This window comes from Orcinus orca, chromosome 7, assembly GCF_937001465.1.
Source record: "Orcinus orca chromosome 7, mOrcOrc1.1, whole genome shotgun sequence".
NCBI lineage: Eukaryota > Metazoa > Chordata > Mammalia > Artiodactyla > Delphinidae > Orcinus > Orcinus orca.
In genome coordinates, this window is record NC_064565.1 from 86021214 (window position 1) to 86036961 (window position 15748).

Here is a 15748-nt window from a genome sequence, read left to right on the forward strand (position 1 = left end):
AAATGTCATGAAGAACCTAGGCGTAAGACGGGAATAAAGACACAGACCTACTAGAGAATGGACTTGAGGATATGGGGAGGGGGAAGGGTAAGCTGTGACAAAGTGAGAGAGTGGCATGGACATATATACACTACCAAATGTAAAATAGATAGCTAGTGGGAAGCAGCCGCATAGCACAGGGAGATCAGCTCGGTGCTTTGTGACCACCTAGAGGGGTGGAATGGGGAGGGTGGGAGGGAGGGAGACGCAAGAGGGAAGAGATATGGGAACAGATGTATATGTATAACTGATTCACTTTGTTATAAAGCAGAAACTAACACACCATTGTAAAGCAATTATACTCCAATAAAGATGTTAAAAAAAAAAAATTGAGCTGTTCACAGAGGAACTGGGGTTTCCTGTCCTCACCCATGTTCCAGCCCGGGTCAACACAGCCCAGGTTGTCACTGTAGATTCCATCACTACATGGGAAGGAGAGCACTGAGTGGACTGGCCAGTCATTTCCCTGCCACGTTCTGAGATGCTACAGCCTCGACCAGATCCAAGTGGAATCTCCCAAGAGGAAAAGGGCAACTCTCCCTCAGTGATGTGGATGCCCAGCACCTCAACACAGTCCACGGGAAGTCCAGCAATTTCAGAGGCCATGCGATGAGGCTGAGATCCCAAGGCAGGACGGCACCTCTGTGGCCAGCACCGTGGCCACCTGCACCAGCTAAGCAGGGGCGGCTCAGAACTGGCTGCTGAGCCTCACGCACTTGAATCCCAGTCCTGCCCCTTCCTAGCTGGCAGACCTTGATCAAGTTTCATAAGTTCTCTGTGCCCCAGTGTCTTCATCTGCAAAGGGGGGATAATTGCATCATCTCACAGGGTTGTTGTGAGGATTGAGTAAATACGTGTGAAGGGGTTAGACAGCAGGTGGAACGTACCAAATGCCGTAGAGTGTTACCATCCATTCCTCACCCGATCCAAAGTCGCAGGTGAATGGAGGCCTCCCACATGGTCTGAACTGAGTCTCGTCTGCAGAGCACACTGAGACTCCTCTTGACCCTTTCACTACCAGAGAAGACCGTAAGCAGGTGCCTATGGGTCTCGGATTTGAGGGATCGAAGGCCGAGGCTGTAACTCTCTCTCCTTAGTCCTTAGGGGGACACAGTATAAGCCAGCATCGCTATTCAGATCTGAATCCATTTCTGGCTGTGGGCAACACTAACCTCAATCTGATTTCAGAAGGGAAGCTACCCCAGAACACTCTGGACAGCACCTGAAAAGTTTTTGTCTCTTTTTAAAGAATTGCTATATCAGAGCCCAGGTCTCCGGCTCTCAATCCACCATGGGAAGCTCAGGCTCCTGGCAGGAGGCACACTGATGCAAGGGGTGGCTGAGGCTTCCTTCTGCACCACCTGCCACACATACACGCAACACCCAGCCTGGACCACAGCTCAGTCAGCCGGCATCAGCCTGGGGCGGTATCAGAGGCTGACGTGAAGGCTCTCTGTGGCCCAAGGACCAGCACCTCCTTCTCTTCATGCCCACACCCCCAGTTTCTGTGAGAGAAGCCACAGATCTAGTTAGGACACGCTGGGGACATCGTGGGGCCCCTGGGGGCAGGAGGAAGGCGATGACTAATTGTACATGCTGGCTGAGAGGGACGCTCCATTGGGGCGCTCCGTGCTATACCACCCTTGTCTCCCCCGAAGTGCTCAGCCTTCACACTGCCTCCGGCTGCTACAGGGATGCTAGCACTCCCATTTACTGGGTGCTGACTTTGCGCCAGGCTCTGCTGGATACTTTACACACGTCACGTCTAATGTGTGCGACCACCCGGCAGAGGTCGCTTGTAGAGGCGGGCATGGGATGGAGACCCAGTCTGCCTGATTTCCAAATGGGCATGCTTGTTTCTCCTCCATCAGGGCCTCCCCAGGGCTTCTAACTCCCCGCTTCCCTTGTTCCACCCCCTCCCTCACCCATCAAATGCCCTCCTACCGGCTGACAGGCTGGCACTGGGTGCAGGGGAGCAGTCACACTGCCCCTTGTGAACTTCGGGGTGTGGCCAACCAGGAATTATATTACAGGCATTGTAACCCTCCCCAGGGGATTGCTGGCTGTCCCTGGTGGGTGGGAACTGAGAGGTGTTGGGACAGACCTACTGGTAGAGGACAAGCTCTCATGCCCCCATTCAGCTTTGTGTGGGACCCACCCAGGGGGGAGGAGAGGAAAGGCCTCACCCTTGCCCGGCCCAGTCAACTGTTTTGCTGAGTCCTCCAGGCCTGCGGTCCAGGACGACCTTGGCTCAACCCCCAAAGACTAAGGGAGAAGCAGCCTAGGCTCTGGGGCATCAGGATAGCAAGGATGGCCCGGCCCCCATGGGGCCTTCTACACTAGGACTAGTAGTACCAGCTGTGTTCTTCTGCTGGGATGTTGGTCGTTACCTTTGGCTTAAGGTCTCTGTTTTCCCAGCTCTGCCAAAGCCACCTCCAGCCTGAGCTCAGCCCGCTCCGGTGAGGCCAGTAGCAGGGAGGGAAAGGTCCACAGGGGCTCCTTCGGGGTCCCCCTGCCGCCTGCCTTCCAATCAGCATATCGCTGCTGTGCCAGGAGCGGAACCCACGTCAGATTCCCTGCACTGCCGCTTGATCATCTCCTCTGTGGAGCCACAACCACTTTTTAAAGCCAGAGGGGACTTCTCTGACCACCATGTGGTGACAACGGGGCCGAAAGGAGGTTTTGTGAATTGTTCACTTTGCTTTAAAGGTGTGGGTATCCCGCTTAGAGGCCAACAGCAGTGGCAAGAACAAAAGGCAAATCCAATGATTTGAGCTCTGTTCATAATGGAAACAAACCACGTCTCAGCTTAAGTTACGCCCTTACCTTGATCCCAGTACTGAATGAGTTAGATTTAGTTAACCAGCCTCTGCTGAAAGATGAAAACAGGCCTGACAGGCCTTGGGGACAGGAAGAGACCCAGTTCACACGGCACGTGCACTAACAAGAGTAAATGTCATGCAGCGGCTGCCACCCCTCCCTGTGGAAGGGACAAGGGGGCCTGGTCCTCGGCGCGCTCAGATCCCCGCGCTGCTCCTCGCAGAGAAAGGTGACCTTTTCTTCTCCGCTGCTGACATTTAAGAGTACAGAATAATCTCGCATTCCTGCTGCACCTGTGCAGAAATGTCATCTTCTTCAACAGATTCCTCTAAGCGAACATTTTCCTGCTGGGCTGGCGAGTGCAGACCTGGAGCCGGAGGGAACTGCGGAGTCTGCATATATCCCCCACTCTCAAAAGGTAAGAATTCTGCTGGTCACTTTTGAGAGTTGTTTTTCTCTTTGCATAGCTGAGTCCAGTCATCTGTAGAAATTTCAGAACAGATGGAAGGAAAATAAGGTTGCCCTGAAAACCTGTTTCCTGTCCTCTGTAGCCCGGTGCGGCACCAAGGCTTTCAGCAACCCTTGAGCGGGCGGCTCCGGGTGACCAGCTGCGGTCGTTGCTTCAGCTGTGGGGTGGCGCCTGCCCGGCCCGCGGAGGTGCTTCCACACCCCCTCGTGTCCAATATCAACGCTGGGAGGCGGAAATTCAAGTTCTCCTGCTGCAGAATGAGCTTCTCCACCTGACCCAAAGGAGGCAGAGGCTGCGGCCGGACCTCTGTGCTCCACCCCCACCCCGGAGCTGACCCCAACAGTTCAGAGAAACAGGAGTGCCTAATACACCAGCCCTGGGGGAGATGTGGCCACCCAGCCAGCTACCGAGGGAGCCCTCTGCCCTCACTCCCTGTTCCCTGTGCTTCTCCCCCAAACCGTACCTGAATCCCAGAAGACAGTCTTGCCAAGAGGGGCAATACTTCATACACACACACAGTGATCCCAAGGCAGGAGTCACCTTGGTCATGTAGGAAGTCTTATATTAAGTCATGCTTTCAGCCATGTATGACCTTCATTTATTTTTCCTTGGGAATGGAAACTTTGAAATCTGTTCCCGAGCCAGTGTGCATCTGGGTAAGGGCCCCAGAGAGGAAAACAAGCTGACCAAACACAGCACCCTCGGTGGCCACACAGATGGAAACACACTCGAGGCACCGGCCATCTCCGTTAACACTATGTCAGCACACCAGTGGTCATGGTGCCAAGGGTAAGGGGAGCAGCCGTCACCATCCTGACTCTTGTCTCAGTTAGAAGAGTCCCTAGTCCACCGCTGGAAAGTTCTATTCAACGCCTTTACGAACTTTGCAAAATGGAAAAATGATAGCATCTACAAACCAAGAAATTCGGTGGGTCTCTTTCACACTTTCAGCAAATCACGTTTAAAAGCACCTGTGTTGAGAAGGCTCCTCCATCCTCGCAGGGGACAAAGGGAACTGGAGACTGGAGTTAATGGCGCCCGGAAATAAAGGCATGTGGAAATGCTCCAGACATTTTGTGCAGAGGTATCCTGGCCTCAGAGGGAAAGTGCGCAGTGATCCCTGTTCATTGAGGGTATGGGGGGTTGGGGACAGACCTTTGGGAGGACGTCATTCTCTCTTTGAACGAACAGGCAGCCAAATTGTCCTCAAATTGTGCCAAGCGTCCTTTGTGTCCATTTAGATTGAGTCTAAGTGATTAATTCGTGGCACCAAGAAGCAGAAAACTTGCTCTTAGTTTTAACATATCAAATAACTCCAAACGGCTTTTGTCTCCACAGTGGGAATCTGTGTCAGCCTTCCGACAGGCTCAGTGCCAGCAAAATGCCTTGGCCCATGTGAATGCTGGCAGGCAGGTCCTCTTCAGGGAGGGCACAGACACCGTCGAGGACCTGAGCATCGCCTACAGAGGGGTCGGGGCTGCCAGTCAGTGCACAAAAATCCTGCCAGCAGCTCCTGGGGAGGTAAGCAACATACCCTGGACCCTGATGGTGAAGCTTGACGTCAAAAAAACAAGTGGGAAGATGGAAACTCCTATATGTAGAATCATTGCTTGTTCTTTCTGTAATTTTGCTAAATGAATCCAACCTTATTTGACTTTGATTAATTAGGTGCCACTCTTTGAGTGAGAGAGACAACAAATATGGCCCAGGACTGTGTTCAGCCCCACTGCTCTTGTGCACATCAACACTCCTGCAAACCCACACCGGGCAGCATCCAAGTGGTACCTCCCACTCCCACTGCTCGGGGGCACTCTATTTCTTCCTCAGTAAAGGCAGTGTCCAAGTCTGAGTCCTGTCCAGTTCATAATGGAATTGACCCTAATGGTCTATTTATTTAATGCCTGGTTCCAGCATGTTCAGGCTACTCAGGGCAGCCTCCCAGGCCCCAGTTTTCCTGAACGGCTTGTTTAGGTGATTTCTAAGTGCCTATCCAACTCATAAAATGAGACGCGGGGGTGTCTGAACCGCCACCATCCAATATCTAGCACGTGCCAGTAGTCACTGAGGCTGCCCTTCTCCAGGCGCTGGGGTGAGTTGATGCTGGATGAGGCCTGCAGGCTGCTCCTGGATGAACTCTCCCTCCCAGGCTGGGCTCCAGGTGGGAGGGTGGCATTCAAGAGGACTCTGGTGGTCAGCTTCTTCTTCAAATTCTACCTACAAGTTCTGCAGGAACAGAGCTAGTAGAACTGTTCTCTGTGCCTGTGAGTGCTCTGGCTTTTATGTGCTCCTGGCAGCGTAAGCTCCCACCTTCCCCACTACTTTTGCAAACTGTCTTGTGGGCAGCCTGTCAGTTCCCAGCCATCCCTTCTTCCGGAAGTCAGCCCTGAAGGGCTACTGCGTGAGGCTCAGGATGCCAGACTGTCTTCAGTGCACAGATGTTTACCACATGCCCTGAGCAGGGAAACATGACGGGACCCCTGCCTCCTATGTGCAATTTTTTCTCTTTTAAAATCAACTTTATTGAAGTATAATTACATAGAACAAAATGCACCTATTTAAACTCAGAGAGTTTTCACAATTGTGTAAACTGGCCTCACCACCACCTCAAACAAGAGATAGGGTATTTCCATCACCCCAAAAAGTGCCCTTTTGCCCCTCTGCTGTCAATCCTCCCACCCCTGCCCCCAGGCAACACCCCTGATCTGCTTTGTGACACTATAGATTAGTTTTGCCTATTCTAGAATTTTATATTCAATATGAAATGTGAAACAAAATTTTATTTTTCAAAAAATCTAAAAGGTTGGGTGGTGGTGGGATGAATTGGGAGATTGGGATTGACATGTATACACGGATGTGTATAAAATGGATGACTACTAAGAACCTGCTGTATAAGAAAATAAATAAAATTAAATTAAAAAAAAACCTAAAAGGTTTATATGCTAATATTTAAGTAGCTTCTTTTCAGAATTTCTGATTATAAACTTCTGGAATATGTTACCAAAGCAAAATATTTTCACTCTCTTTCTCCCTCTCTCTCTCCCCCTCCCCCTCTCTCTTCTGAATCTATCTTTCCTCCCCTGACTGTGACTACAACTCTCACCCTAACTTGCACCCCTGTTCCCCAGTCACACCCCAAGCCAACAGCATCCAAGTGGTACCTAAACTGTCTGGTTTTCATTCATTCAGATGAAGACCCTCACAGGACTTCCCTGGAGGTCCAGTGGTTAAGACTCCGTGCTTCCACTGCAGGGGGCCCGGGTTTGATCCCTGGCTGGGGATCGAAAATCCCGCAAGCTGTGCGGCGAGGCCAAAATAAAAAAAGAAAGAAAAGAAAGAAAGATGAAGACCCTCGCAAACCACATTTACTAGAATAACTCCTGCTGCCATTGAATTTCTTAATCAAGACCCTTGATGTGTTTCAGTGACACCCAGAGAGCCTTCCCAGTTTTGCTGCTTTCTCAGAAAAACTGAGTTGCTGAGGAGAATAATCAGGATTTGGGCTCTTTTGTGTACAATGAACCACCCCAGCTCGTTCTAGAATGGCTTTTCCAACCCCAGATTTTCTTGCTTCTCCTCCTGCCTCTGCCCAGCTTGCTGACAGGCCTCTCTCTCCTCAGACTGGCTTGAGGATCAGATTCAAACAGTCAGTCCAGGTCTTCCTTATGTGGAAAGGGAGGGAGGGCAAAGAACATTCACAGAAGTGAATCCTGGGAGGTGATGTGGATTTGCGTCATCCAGGCTACCCGAACCTTACGGTTTCTTGGCTACTTAAGCCAAGTCACTTTCAAAGCCCAGTTTAATCAGAGACTAATCAGCTTATCTTTATTGTTTTGAATCGTCTTTCAGAACAGACGCCGTTATCCTGAAATTTCAGACCGATTCCTAAGTGCTCTAGAAGACTTCCCGGTCACAGTACCCCAGGGAGTCCAAAGGTACCAGGTCAGTGAGTTAAATTTAATGGAAACCGAGAAACTAAGAGACAGCTGTAGCTGTGTGAACAAGCAAGTGCTTCAAAGTTGTGATTTTCCCTTCTAACTTTCTAGTTTTTGCTAGCACATTGGCCCTTCGTTCAGGTCGATCCAGGGAGAGGCTGGATCTAAGATCAGGCCTGAGCTACCGCTGGATGCCCTCAGGGCCAAACCGACCTGAAACAGTTTGACCATCTGACTAATAACTGAGAGTGTCTTCAAACCGCTGTTCTTTGGGCATTTGTTTGAGGAGCAGCTAAGCCAGGAGTGGGGGGAAGGACAGAGCAGGACAGTAGCAAGGTTCAGCCTCCAGCCCTGATTGCAAATATTTAATCTCCAGTAGGCGAGACAAGAGCCCTGCAAGTAACTGAAGCCCCTCTTCTTGAAGGACAATTTAGAAAGCATCTATGATTATCTATTAGAGCACAGCCCCTCCTGCCACCCGATCTCCACACACAGTCCACACATAGATCTTCGCTGAGAAGAGTTCCCGAATAAACACGTGCTCCCTTTACTTTTTAGTTTTTATTGGAGTACAGTTGATTTACAATGTTGTGTTAGTTTCTACAGTACAGCAAAGTGAATCAGCTATACGTATACATATATCCCCTCTTTTTTGGATTTCCTTCCCATGTAGGTCACCACAGAGCACTGAGTAGAGTCCCTGTGCTATATACTGTAGCTTCTCATTAGTTACCTATTTTATACATAGTATCAATAGTGTATATATGTCAATCCCAATCTCCCGATTCATCCATTTACTTATACTGCCAGTGATATTTTTGTGCACAAAAATATCACAAGGGCAGCCGAGGCACCTTAGACCAGATCTGGATAGACTCCATTGCCATGTGCCCCCCATCTCCCACCAGAGGCCCTGCTCCAGCCGATAAGCAGGCTTTTGGCTTAGATTTTGGCCCCCATCCTCAGGAATTATAGCACTCAAGGCATCATCATCACGGTCACTTTACGTGTTAACAGGCTGATCATTGGAAAGGTAAGAAAGCAGGACAGGGAGACCCTCTGAATTCCAGAATAAAGGGGTGCGGGGTACCACTTGGGAAAAGAACATGCCAAAAGGGGAAGCCAGAGTGCCCCTTCACCTACCTCACAATTTTGCCAAAACACTGGCCCTGTCTAAAGCATTGCCGCATAACCGAAATAACAATTCCCCAGTCTAGTTACATCATTAAATTGCCACGCTCATCTGACCCACTCCACTGTTTGTTGCCTGAGGGTGACCATCTGATTTCTCAATCCTGAATCAGGAGTGTTGGTAATCGGCCAGGTCACTTCTGAAGATTAAAGTTTTCCAGGGAAACTCTTGTCTTTCTCTGTAGAGTGTGGATTCTCACCAATCCCTCCAAGATCCAGTCGGATGCCCCATCATGCACCTACCAGGCCTTAAACATGGCACAGATGAAGCCATACTTTGTGATGAGATCCCCATGCTGGATAAAGAACTTTCAATGGCTTTGGTGACCAGTACCAAAGCCCATGCAAAAATCATGTAAGTAAATGAAAAGCTTTCGAAAGGCTTTTTTAAAGCACACTTGGGGATTCCCTTGGAGGAATGTGACCATTCTCCTGAAATGTTCTAAACCCAAAGAACCTTATGGAAAGAATTTTAAAAAGGTCACCAGCCCCAGGAGGAGGAAGGGAGTGTAACTGGAAATGCCCATCATGAAAGAGAGACAAAAATCACAATTAGGGCCCTCGCTTTCATTCTAATCTCATCTCCCTGCTGCTGCCTCAAGCATGGCTCAAAGGAGTAACTCTGAGTAGGGCTAATATTCAGCTGGTGATAAAACAATGAATGAATGGTAAATGGCCACTGTCCTAAGCTTCCTAAGGACACCCCTGCCACAGCCGTACTGGTCCCTCCCTCTCCTCCCATCCCAGTAGCTATGATGTTACCCCAGGCCCAGCAGGGGGCCTCCTGGACCCTGCTCTGTGTCAGATCAGCTCTGATTGGTCAGGGCCTACGGTGAACCAGTTGTTATATACTTTGATTTTCACCCATGCTCTATCTCTCCCTCAAGTTTAGGGCCCTCAAAGCTTGCTGATTTCTACTTCTTAAATATTTCTCTTTTTTCAGATCAATTGATTTGTCCGAGGCCCTTGAACTACCTGGGGTGGTTGATGTGATAAGAGCGGAGGACATTCCAGGCACCAGTGGTACCGAAAATGACAAATTGTTGGCCGTGGATAAGGTAAGGTACAGAACGTGCCTTCCCACATGACTTTGTGCAGATAATCACCAAGGTACCACCTCCAGGTGGCCTTCCGTCGCCTCCCAGCCCTCTCTGTCACTGGGGGCTAGAAGTGCCAATTCTTCCAGCTTCTCTCTACCCCTAATGCCTTTATTCAGATGGACCTACTCTTCTGGAATCAGGAAATAACATCGAGAAAAGGAAATTTATTACAGGAAAACAACAAGTCCGAGTTTTCCCACTGTGTGCTCTTGAGGCAATTTACTCTTATTTGAAGAATAAATGCTGGAATTGACATATATCAGGATAGAAAACGCTTGAAAAATCTAGAAAGGAGAGTACAAACATATAGCCAGTCTCTGTTATTTACACTGAACTCTTTCCTTTCCTGGACTAACCCTCTTCCTGCCACCTCCCACTCACCTTCACATACTCCATTTTTAATAAAGTTGCTCATGTCATCCTTGACCTTTTAATTCAAGTCTACAATCATTCATTGAGCACTTGCTTTTGGAGCCAAACTACCTTGGTTCATGGTCTCGCTCTGCCACTCACTAGCTGTGTATCATCACCTGTGAAATGGTATCGTGATACCTGTAAAATATCATTATCTGTAAAATGGGAATAATCGTAGCACCCACCTCATTGTGTTGTTGTGAGATTTAAATGAGCTGATACGTGCCAAGTGCTTACAACAGTGCTTGGCATGTGAAGGCTCTCAGTAGGTGTTAGCTACTTACTGTTGCATCTCAGGCTGTTTCTCTTCCAGCCATGAAACAAACCACTGTCCTTTTGGTTGAACTCCAGATGAAGAGGTTGGCTGTTATTTAGGAGCTATGTTATCTGCTCGGGCTGCCATAACAAAACATTGGGTGGGCCAAAAAGTGCCTTCAGGTTTTTAAATAAAAATAAAAGATATTTTTCATTTTCACCAAGAACTTTATTGAACAATGTATTCATCCTCTGTTCCACTACCTTCTGTCATTTTTCAGGCAACTTCATAATTCCATCTCCCCAAAACTTTTTATCTTTTTGAGCAAAGAACTGTCCCAGGTGCCTTTTATTGTCTTCCAGGGAATTGAAATTTTTTCCATTAAGAGAATTTTGTAAAGACCGAAATAAATGGAAATCCGAAGGTGCAATGTCTGGTGCATACAGCAGATGAATCAGAACTTCCCAGCTAAGCTGTAACAGTTTTTGCCTGGTCATCAAAGAAACATGCAGTCTTGCGTTATCCTGATGGAAGATTATGCATTTTCTGTAGACTAATTCTGGACACTTTTAGTTGAGTGCCACTTTCAGTTGGTCTACTTGGAAGCAGTACTTGTTGGAATTAATCATTTGGTTTTCCGGAAGGCGTTCATAATAGAGGACTCCCTTCCAATCCCACCATATACACAACCTCACTTTCTTTGACTGAAGACCGGCCTTTAATGTGGTTGGTGGTGGTTCATTTCGCTTGCCCCACAATCTCTTCTGTTCCACGTTATTGTACAGTATCCACTTTTCATCACCCGTCACAATTTGTTTTAAAAACGGAACGTTTTCTTTACGTTTCAGTAGAGATTCGCATGCAGAAATATGGTCAAGAAGGTTTTTTTCACTTAACTTATGTGGAACCCAAACATCAAAGCGATTCACATAACCAAGCTGGTGCAAATGATTTTCCGCGCTTGATTTGGACATTTTGAGTATGTCGGCTATCTCCCGCGTTGGTATAACGTTGGTTGTTCTCAATTATTGTTTCAATTTGATCGCTATCAACTTCAAGTGGTCCACCTGTGTTGATGCTCAGCTGGACCATGGAGCATCGTCCAGCAAGAAATCTCCAGCACGAAACTTTGCAAACCACTTTTGACACGTTCAGCCAGTCATAGCACCTTCTCCATACACTGCACAAATCTTTTTTTGCGTTTCAGTTACGTTTTTACCTTTCTTGAAATAATAAAGCATAAGATGCCGAAAATGTTGCTCTTTTTCTTCCATCTTCCATATTAAAATGGCTACACAAAAATTCACCAATTTTGATGTCTTTTTCTAAATGCACACTGATATGACAGCTGTCACATAGAATCTAACAAAATTGTTTCAAATGAAGTTAAAGACAACTAAGCGCTACTAGAGCCATCTTACGGAAAAAACTGAACGAATCTTTTGGTCCACCCAGTACCACAGACTTGATAGCTTAAAAAAGAGAGATGTATCTTCTCACAGTTCTAGAGGCTAGAAGTCCAAGATCAAGCTGTTGGCAGGTTTCTCCTGAGGCCACTCTTCCCAGCTTGCAGATGGTCACCTTCTCCTGTGTGGCCATTTCTCTGTGTATGAGCCTCCCTGGTGTCCCTACATCTTCTTATAAGGACACCAGTCATATTGGATTAGAGCTCCACCCTTAGGACCTCATTTCACCTTCATTACCTCTTTAAAGGCCTTATCTCCAATACAGTCACCTTGGGGGTCAGCCCCTCAACATATGAATTTTGGGGTTGTGGGGTGGGGGGAAGCACAGGAATCACATTGTACAAAAAATACTCTCCTTATCTTTAAACTCTAAAATGACTCCATGAAGGCGACACTCGCGGACGACCCTTGACAGAGGACGCAGCCGATTCAGGTCACAGCCAATCTCACATCCACTCTGGGGCTTACATTCACTGAGTAAAATGGCCAGTAGAAGCATCTGTATGATTTTAATTAATTTTTAAATTAAAATTTAAAAGAAATTTTTTTTAGCCAAGCACATGTAGTCACATGTGGTTATTATTGGTCAACAATGATAACTAAAACACCAGCCATTGGTAAGTTTGCACTAACAGTACTTCTACCCAGAATTTTCCACCTGCTTCATGTATGTACTTTCCGCAGGTACTCGGCGTGGGCCAGATCATCTGTGCTGTGGTTGCAGAGACAGATGTACAGGCAAAGCATGTAAAAAGATAAAGGTAACCTGTGAAGAACTGGAGCCCATAATCTTCACCACTGAGGTAAGCAGACTGCCTGATCTCTCCGGTAAGGTTGTAGAATCAAAAGTTCCTTTGCAAACTTCTTAATGCGAGACTAATTCAGGGCTCTACTTTTTTTTTTTGTCACTGGCTTGCTCTGGAAAAACCAGTTTGCTCTGGAAGATATTACTTAAATGAATTAAAATTAGCTTTGGCTCCAAGAAACAGGAAAAAAATAGAAGTTTCTTTCTCTCTCACATTCAGAAAATCTAGAAATGGCCAGTCCCGGGCTTATATGTGTTTCTAAGTGTCAAGGGTCTGGCCTTCTTGTATATAGTTGCTCCGTCCTGCGTGGTTTCCATTCTCCAGATCACACTTCGGTCCACAATGGCTACTGAACTCTGGCTATTGAGTCCACATTTCAGTCAGCAGAGAGAATGAGGTGATGACGAAGAGCATATCCCCTCCCCTTAAGGACACTTCCAGAAGCTGCACATAACCTTCCTACCTCTCCTTGGGTAGAACCTAGTCACATGCCACACCAACATACCTAGAAAGGGGATCTGGGAAATGCAGACTGTATTCTAGGTGGCCAGGTATTCACTAGAAATTGGGGATTCTATTACTTGAAAATAGTGAGAATGGATATTGGGAACAATAATCTTTTCAAGGTAGAGCCCAAAAGCAGTGGGACTTTCATGATGAAATTCCACAAAAATTTCCACTCTCATTTCTGGGTCTAGATGATGGAATGAAAATGCTACTTCCAGCAAAAATAATGAGTTTAGATTAGAAAAGTGAGATGTGGACAGGGGTTTGCATGTTCTAATTCAATGAAAGTTGAGAAAAGCTTATTTCTTTTTTTGCTTGTGAAAGAAAATAAAATTTTTTCAAAGGCCCTAGTGAACCATTTGAACATTTTTAAAATGTGCCTAAAAGGTACAACTTACTCAATATTCAAAGTGTTAAAGAGGTCATGTTTCTTGTTCTTTCTAAACCAAATCAACTCTGTTCCAAATTCCCATTTCATCAAGTTTGCAAGAAGTCCAAGCCATTGTTCTTGGCTCACCCCGCTTCCTAGGGTTGTACTAGGATCCTAACAAGGGTTTTTTGAAATTTTAATTCCAATCCCATTTCCTCAAGGGGGAAATGGTACCCAAAGGACACACTCATGAAATATCTTGGGACTTGGAATGTTTAGAGATCTAGAGTTCCCTCCGATTAGGACTGTCCACCATCAGCAAAAAAATTCTTTTGCGAAGAAAAGTAGGTCGGACTTCCCTGGTGGCACAGTGGTTAAGAATCTGCCTGCCAACGCAAGGGACACAGGTTTGATCCCTGGTCTGGGAAGATCCCACATGCCACGGAGCAACTAAGCCCATACGCCACAACTATTAAGCCTGCGCTCTAGAGCCCAAGAGCCACAACTGAAGCCTGCACACCTAGAGCCCATGCTCTGCAACAAGAGAAAAGCCACCGCAATGAGAAGCCCATGCACTGCAACGAAGAGTAGCCCCCGCTCGCTGCAACTAGAGAAAGCCCCTGTGCAGCAATGAAGACCCAACACAGCCAAAAAATAAATAAATAAAATAAAATAAAAATTTTTAAATCCTTTTATGAAGAATAGCAGGTAGGACTTCCATGGTGGCGCAGTGGTTAAGAATCCACGTGCCAATGCAGGGGACAAGGGTTTGATCCCTAGTCTGGGAAGATCCCACATGCGTGGAACAACTAAGCCCATGCGCCACAACTACTGAGCCTGCGCTCTAGAGCCCGTGAGCCACAACTACTGAGCCCACGCACCACAATTACTGAAGCCCACACGCCTAGAGCCCATGAACCCCAGCAAGAGAAGCCACCGCAATGAGAAGCCTGCACACCGCAACGAAGAGTAGCCCCCACTCGCCACAACTAGAGAAAGCCCACGTGCAGCAACAAAGACCCAACACAGCCAAAAATAAGTAAATAAAATAAAAAATAAATAAATTTTAAAAAAAGAAAAGTAGCTAAAAGAACAGTCATATATACCAATACTCATTAATCCATTCATTCATTAACGTGACTATATATATGAGAGGCAGTATAGGGTACTAGTTAAAAGCACAGGTTCTAAAACCAGGGCTTCCCTGCTGGCGCAGTGGTTGGGAGTCGGGGACGTGGGTTCGTGCCCCGGTCCGGGAGGATCCCACATGCTGCGGAGCGGCTGGGCCCCTGAGCCATGGCCGCTGAGCCTGTGCGTCCGGAGCCTGTGCTCCCCAACGGGAGAGGCCACAGCAGTGAGAGGCCGGCGTACCACAAAATAATAAGAATAATAATAAATAAAACCAAACTGCCAAGTTTGAATCCTGGCTACACCACTTCCTAACTGTGTGACCTTGGGCAAGTTTCTTAACCTGTCTGTGCCATGGTTTCCTCATTTGTAAAATGAAAATAATAATAATAATACCTACCTCATCTAGTTGTTGTAAGACTAAATGAGTTAATATGTGCAAAGCACTTAGAACAGTGCCTGGCACATGTTGATAGTTAGTACTTGATAAATATAGCATATATTATAATAAGATTATACTACCCTAAGACACATTTATGGGACGGCAATAAACATACTTCCACATGTACTACGGTGACATATTGAGATCTTGGTTTAGCAAAAAATGAAAATTTCAACTATATTCTTCATTTTCTGCTGCTTTGAGAAATCCAGTATTCATTATTAGGCAAGATGCTTCTGAAAACTAAGCCCAGGCTTGAAAGCTGCCTCTATCACTTATTTGAAGCGTGACTTTGAGAAAGTTATTTTAACCTCCTTAAGCCCAGTTTCTTCATCTGGAAAATGGAGAGAATAATAGAATTCATGTGAGAATACATGTAAATACACTGTATATTGTACAGTGTTTGACACAAAACATGCACTCAATAAATATTAGCTGCTTTCATTATTCCCATTATTGTCATTAGCAAGAAAGGCGATGGACTTAAGGCCATTGGCAAGTGAGAATGCAGGAGTCAGGTGCCATTGTCAAGTGTGGAAAACACCTGGATCTAAAGGTTAAGCAAGGATCAGCTGTCCTAGGTCAATCCATAGAACCACAGGACAGGATGGCTTCCAGTCTTCATGTGTGAGTCAGTTCATGTAACTGTCCAAAAAACACCCCTAGAGCAAAGGGCTAGAAAGGCCCTTATGAGATATGCCAAATACAAAAAGAAATGAACAAACTGCGTACTGTGTCTGTTGGGCTTTCTTGCCCAAGAGCTGTGTTAGGACTTTAGTCCTCCCCCGTTAACATGGTCTCCATCCTA

The 15748-nt window shown here is 46.8% G+C and overlaps 1 pseudogene; it reads left to right on the plus strand.

The window, feature by feature from the left end:
• The window catches only part of LOC117201739 (aldehyde oxidase 2-like), a 72115-nt pseudogene that overhangs the window by 25662 nt on the left and 30705 nt on the right, over positions 1 to 15748 (plus strand).